This window comes from Nicotiana tomentosiformis, chromosome 12 (assembly GCF_000390325.3).
Source record: "Nicotiana tomentosiformis chromosome 12, ASM39032v3, whole genome shotgun sequence".
In the NCBI taxonomy this organism is placed as follows: domain Eukaryota; kingdom Viridiplantae; phylum Streptophyta; class Magnoliopsida; order Solanales; family Solanaceae; genus Nicotiana; species Nicotiana tomentosiformis.
This window is the reverse complement of record NC_090823.1, coordinates 102,461,740-102,469,239: the sequence shown is the minus strand read 5'-3', so window position 1 is coordinate 102,469,239 and position 7,500 is coordinate 102,461,740.

Sequence of the window (7,500 nt, the reverse complement as noted above, 5' to 3'; positions counted from 1 at the left end):
GCCCAACTCTAGGACCCACCAAGACTCCTTATCCCCTATTGACATGATTGTGCACAATCAACCCGCCAAATTCCTCGAAATCCTTCTGTTAACACTTCATGAACATTCTGAATCACTAACCATATTTACATATCCGAACTCTTACCGGATAGCCAGTAGTAATTTTTCGTAGGAGCTTTGTCAACACCACGCAACCGCTAACCTGCTCACAAGAGATAACCCACCTGTGGAAACTCCATGCCGACATCATCCAGTACCGCTGCACTGGGTACAATTACTACAAAATCAGTAACCCGTCCTGAGCCCATGCTCATTCACCAGCTGTACAAGTCCGTTCACTCTTCATGGACATAAATTAAAGGTGCGACAATACATCCCAATCCATTGTCCTGTTGTATCCTTCTTCATATCAAGCAACTCCTTTATGTTGTATCCGACCTCCCTTCGTATAGCAACTAAAATTCCAAATTAAGCCCGTAGACCGAGTCACTATCCTACGTTGGTCAAACTCACTCGACTACTCGACTCTTGTTTCTCACACTTGGACTTCTAGAAGTTTATCCACTGCCAGACACATCCCTCATGTCCTTCCTCATCCTTCGCTACCCAGTTGTTGCCTTAACTCAAAACTCATCTTCGTATCACCTGAAATAACAAATCGTCGCCAACTCTAAACCTCCCCTAAGATCATCCTCCTTGAGCCATCAACATTAGGATTACCGATTCGATTCTGAACCATAGCACACTGAGACATCTGACAACCGCTTCTTTGGCACCATTCACAATACTCTACCCCAAAGGCGATTTGAAAAAGGCCATAACACCAGTGAACTTAACACATTCAATCAAGGATGACGACACCACTTCTCGGATGAAGATTCCACCATACACGAAGATACCAAGTCTCGTTACTCCATCAATCCAACCTGAACATTCTTAGTGATATTGCCTTTCCTCCACTGGAAATAAAACACTGAACCTCTGAATCACGCATTGAGAAAAACCTCATTTCGATTCATTCATTGCCCCTACACGTAGACAAGTATCATACCATTACTTTAATATTGTGCGATAATAACTCATGAACATCATAGCAATTGGTGCATAGCCCCAAAACCATCAGAAATACCGCTACTGAGCTGAGATGACGGAACACCCTTCCACAAGGCGACGACATTAGCCTAATCGAATATGCAGGGAGAAACATCCTGCTCTACATCAGTAGTGCCATTAAAATTCCTCGATTCCAAATTTATAACAAGCGCTTCATGTCACACAAGATTGAATAGGAAGGAAATGAAGGCGTAAGCCTCAAATGAATCAAATCGCACGATGAGGAATCAAGAAGGGAAGTGCTCCTAACATATCTGTAGCCTCTCAAAGATAAGTACAGACGTCTCCGTACCGATCCGCAAGACTCTACTAGACTCGCTCATCACTCGTGAGACCTAAGTGAACCTAATGCTCTGATACCATGTTGTCACGGCCCAAAATCCATTAAAGGTCGTGATGGCGCCGGACCCCGTTGTCAGGCAAGCCAAAAATAAATACTTTATTTGATTCTCATTTTAATATTTTTTTGAAATCATATGTCCTTCAATTAAATAGTAAAAAGATGGAATTTACAGTGTAAATAATAATATTTTTAACAATTTCAATACACGGCAACCCCTAATCACCCCAAAACCCGGTGTCACAAGTGCATGAGCATCAACTAGGAATTTAAAATAAAATACAGCATCTGTCCGAAATACAAACTTAGACAGGAAAAATATAAATACTCCGAAGGAGACTCTGCTGGCCGCGGATCGTAATATAGAGTACAACTCATGTAAGTCCCCGCTATAACCATGCCTCTGCGCCCACAAGGTTACTAGACATATATGTACCTGCACAAAAATATGCAGTAAGTGTAGTATGAGTACGTAAATCAACACGTACCCAGTAAGTATCCCGCCTAACCTCGAAGAAGTAGTGACGAGGGGTCGGCTCCGACACTTACTATGGGCTATAAATAATATACCAATGATATAATTTAGCATTGATTACGCAGAACGGCTGTGATCTCAATATCATGAAATAAGTAAACAATTCTTTTGTTAATAAGAAATTTCCAAATTTATTTTTCATCGTTCATCATTTTGTATCTCAGGCCAATGAAGCATTATCAATTATCATAAATTCCAAAACAAACAATTCAATCATGCGCAAATCATGGCGAGGTCGTACGACCCGATCCAACATAAATATTTAAACTGCGCACTGCCGAGGGTCGAATGACGCAAATCATAGATGCATTTATCTGTTACCGAGGCGTTCGGCCCGCTCCACAAAATAGAAAACACATTAAACAACTAATTCAAGATTTATTAAGAGGCAAATATTCCAAAAAATTTAAATTCTCATTTAACGGTCAAGTAAATGAAGTTTAACCTTTTTACAATTCCTTTATCGAGTTTCTAAATGTTTTAAACAATTAATTTAACAAGTAGGGCACAACATCACAAGTACAACATGATATAGGTCCTAGACTACTTGGACATAAGCATAATAGTAGCTACGCACGGACTCTCATCACCTCGTGCGTACGTAGCCCCCACAAATAGAAGCACATAATGATTTGATTCACCTATGAGGCTAATTACCTCTTACAAGGTTAGAAAGGAGACTTACCTCGCTCCGGAGTTCCATAGCCGGCTCTCAAGCCTTTCAAACGACTCAATTCGATGCCCAACACTCCGAAACTATTCAATAAATGTGCAAATCTATAAATATATACTCTAATACTCATTATAATTTAATTTACAACAATTTCCAACTCCACTCGAAAAGTCGATAATGCGACCCTTGGGGCCACGTGCTCGAATGCCTAGAATATTTGAAGATAATCATTACCCATATCACTATGAACTCAAATATATGATTTATTCCCAAATCCATGCCCAAATTCGTGGTCAAAATAAAAACAAACCAATTTCTAGGTCTTTCTTCAAAATCCCAAATTTATACATATTTTCATGTCTAAATCCATGTATAAACCTTGTATTTAACTCACAACTAGTAGAAATCACTTACCTAATGATTGACGATGAAAATGGTACTCCAAAACCGTCCCTAAAGTCGGCTCCTATGAAGAAATGAGGTGGAAATGAGTCCACCCCCCGTTTTTAAAAGAACACTGCCCAGGTCCGACCTACGCACCTGCGGTCAAATAGCCACTTCTGCGTCTGCACATTTGTGAAAATTCAATAGCAGGTGCAGCTCTGGCTCGGCCCAACAGTCCCGTATATGCGCCCCATGTAGAGCATCTGCGCGTCCGCTTCTGCTGTCCATGCGCCGCACCTGCGCCCATAGCCCGCTCCTGCATTGTCCACTCCGCACCTGCGCCATCGCAGGTGTGCCCGAATGTTCCGCCTGTGGTTGCTCGCCAGCCTCCTTTCCTTTGCTTCTGTTGCTTGTAGCTCGCACCTGGGAGCTCGCACCTGCGGCTGCCCTTGCGCAGGTGCGGTTACACCAGAAGCTGGAAGCTTCAACATTTTCATAAGGCTAAATTCGATCCATTAACCATCCGGAATCCACCCAGGGCCCTCGGGACCTCAACCACTTATACCAACAAGTCCTAAAACACAATACGGACTTAGTCGAGCCTTCAAATCACGCCCAACAACATCGAAATCATGAATCGTGCCCCAATTCGAGCTTAATAAACTTTAAAACTTCAAACTTCTACCTTCGATGCCGAAACCTATCAATTTACGCCCGATTGACCTCAAACTTTGCACACAAGTAGTAATTGACATTACAAACCAACTCAAACTTTCGGAACCAGAATCCGACCCCGATATCAAAAAGTCCACTCCCGGTCAAACTTCTCAAAACTTTTCAAATTCCAACTTTCGCTAAATGACCTCAAAATGACCTACAGACCTCCAAATCCACATCCTCACATGTTCCCAATACCAGAATCACCATACAGAGCTCTTCCCAGGCTCGATATCACAAGCGAACATCCATATCATTGAAATGCACTTCAACCCAAATTTATGAAATTCTTCCAAAATGCCAACTTCCATAATAGGCGTCGAAACGCTCCTAGGTTATCCAAAACTCGATCCGAACATACGCCCAAGTCCAAGATCATCATACGAACTTGTTGGAACCTTCAAATCCCGATTCCGAGGTTGTTTACTCCAAAATCACACTTTAGTCAATTCCTCTAACTTAAGGCTTTCAAAATAAGAGTTTTCTTTCCAAATCAACTCTGAACTTCTCGAAATTCAATTCCGATCACACATATAAGTCATAATACCTGAAGTGAAGGTACTCAAGGCCTCAAACCGCTGAACGATGCACTAGGTCACAAAACAAACGGTGGGGTCGTTATATTCTCTCTCAATTAAACATACGTTCGTCCTCGAACGTGCTAATAATTTCTTTGGAGTTGTCTAAAATCTCTGTTTAACACCTTGTGCACCTACCCTTGCTACCACAATTTAGTTGATCACATTAACTCGAGTAAATTTGAAGATCCTCCCCTTTATTTAGGCAAATAAGCCTTAGAGCCAAATTCCAACATCCGAAATTCTCCACTAGGCCTGCTTCCAACATACGAACATCGTTTCAATCACTACACGATGCACCAATACATGATTGTATACTCTCACTGAATTCACACCATGCACCGTATTATTCACATGACCATAATAACATCATTTGGAAACAATAGCCGAAATCCCACGAATCTGATGCTCACATCACACCTCATGACATATATAAGTCTTATTCCAATTCTTGAAATGCCACGACAGAAAAGATGTGTAGAACTCATAGCCACCTGTCGAATTATAATTTATGGAGTCTCTCCTCCCGACAAGAACCATTACCTCATTCTGGACTGAATAACAATATCTACTCTTTAATATGCTTCATATAAATCTGATCGCACTGATCCTAGGTCCAATAATTGCTTCTCACCCAGTACAAGCTGCTCAGGCAATAAGCCACCTCAAACACTGCCAAAAATCTCATATGATGCCATAACTTTCCCACAAGCTATAAACTCGAATGTGATACATAAGGAAGCGAACTTTGGAAAGAACTACTCAACCCACGTAACTAATTAAACAACTAAAAAGGTGTCATGAATCTTTCTTAGAAAGTGTGGGACAAAACACACAAGAATAGATATAGGGAACTGTACTTAACATCACTCTGTTGCGGCGTGCAATCCGATACACATATGATACCATTGCAGCGTACTACCCGATCCAACCATGATACTCGTGGCGGCGTGCCACCCGATCCAAACAACATATCCGTGGTGGCGTGCCCCGATCCATCCACATACTCGTGGCGGCGTGCCACTCGATCTACACATAACAATCTAAAGAAAATGCACATCGAGCCATAAAGCTTATACTCACGAAATGCTCGAATATCAACCATAAGCACGCCAAGTGCATAATAGAAATCCTGGGGAGACGGATAGTTCCATAAACTACAAAACTCAAGCACATCTAAGGTACAATAAATGACCTGCATCTCGAGAGCCATCCTGCTCATATAACACTAAAAACTATACGGGATCTCAATACGAGTGCGAAAATTCAAACCGTCTCACAATCCACATGGCACAATAGAGACTACACGGAAGGGCCGACAACAAAAATAACATCCAAGGCCTGAAGAACCCTCCAAAAACAACGCTATGCTTAAATGAACACATCCGGCCTGATATAGTGCCCACATTCACATTTAGATCCATCCACGGACCTCAAGCTGATTCTGATCGTACCATACCAGGCCAATAACCTTTCAAGGATCCACAATAACCCCCCCCCCCCTTTGTTTTCCAAGACACAAGAACAACTGTCAAATCCAAAACAACTTTCGCAGCTCACAACCAAATGAATAGAGCTCCTTCCAGGCCTAAACCCTCACCTTAGAGATAGTACCATAATTTCCATACTTGTTTTCAATCTTTAATCAATCAAGTGAAAGCATTCCATACCTATGAAACCTTCCCTGGGGTATACGCTCCCATGACCTTCCGCACCAGGTAACAAAGTCTACGTATCCAAACCACCGGCCATACAATTGTAATGACCCGACCGATCATTTTGAGAATTTAAGTCCCGTTTGGTGGCTTAAGGCCCTGAGCAGCTTCGTATTATATGTATTGACTTGCGTGCGTGGTTGAATTCAGTTACCGGATAATTCGAAGTGATTTGGAACACTTTGTCCCTAAAACGGAAGCTTAAGTCTTAGGATTTTGACCGTAGTTGGGAACTGTGTGAAGACGACTCTGGAATGGAGTTTCGTTAGTTCCGTTAGCTCTGTTGGGTGATTTTGGACTTAAAAGCGTGTCCAGACTGTGAATTGGAGGTCTGTAGCTGATTTAGGCTTGAAATAGCAAAAGTTAAATTTTTGGAGATTTTGACCGGAAGTGGACTTTTTGATATCGGAGTCGGAATATAATTCCTAGAGTTGGAACAGCTCCGTTATGTTATTTGGGACTTTCCTACAAAATTTGACGTCATTTCGGGTTGATTGGATAGGTTTCGACATGAGTTTTAGAAGTTGGAAGTTTTGGAAGTTCATAAGTTCGATTCGTGGTACGATTTGTATTTTTGGAGTTGTTGGATGTGATTTGAGATCTCGAACGAGTCCGTGTTAGGTTATGGAACTTGTTAGTATGTTTAGACGGGGTTCCAGGGGCCTCGGGTGTGTTTCGGATGGGCTACGGGTCAGTTCCTTCTATTTTTGAACTTCTGGTTATGGTATCTGATGTACTTCTTCGCGATCGCAAAGCTCCTTTCGCGTTCGCGAAGTGTCTCTGTTGATCCCCTCAAATTCCTTCTTCACGTTCACGTAGTATGCCTCGTGATCGCGTAACTCTGCATATTTCCTTCATCATGTTTGCGTCCTTCATTCCGTAATCGCATAGTAGAAACCAGGCCCTGAGCACTGGAAATCGTTACTCTTCACGTTCGCATGTTTCCCTACGCGTTCGCGTAGGTTTCTGTCTCTTCTTCTCCTTGTTCGCGAGCGTGTCTTCGTGTTCGCGAAGCACTTCCTGGCAGCCTTAATTTTTCTTCTTCGCGAACGCGTCCCTTTCACCGCGTTCGCGATGCACAAACACCTGGCCAGAATATAAAGTCCTTTATTCCGAGGGTTTGCCATTTTCACCATTATTGTAGTTTTAGAGCTTGGTTTTGAGCGATTCTTTATGGGTTTTTCAAGCAAATCGATTGGGTAAGTGTTCTTCACCTAGAATTTAATATATTCCATGATTGTATCTTTATTTTTATCATTTAATTTGTGTTTTGAGTTGAGGAAAATGGAGGTTTTTGAAAAAAACTTTCAAAATGAAAAAAATCATGTTTTGTGGGACGAATTGGTATCGAAATTTGATAATTTTAGTATGGTTGAACTCGTATCGGAATGGGTGTTCGGGTTTTGTAAAAATTATCGGGTTCCGAGGTGCGGACCTGGGGGTCA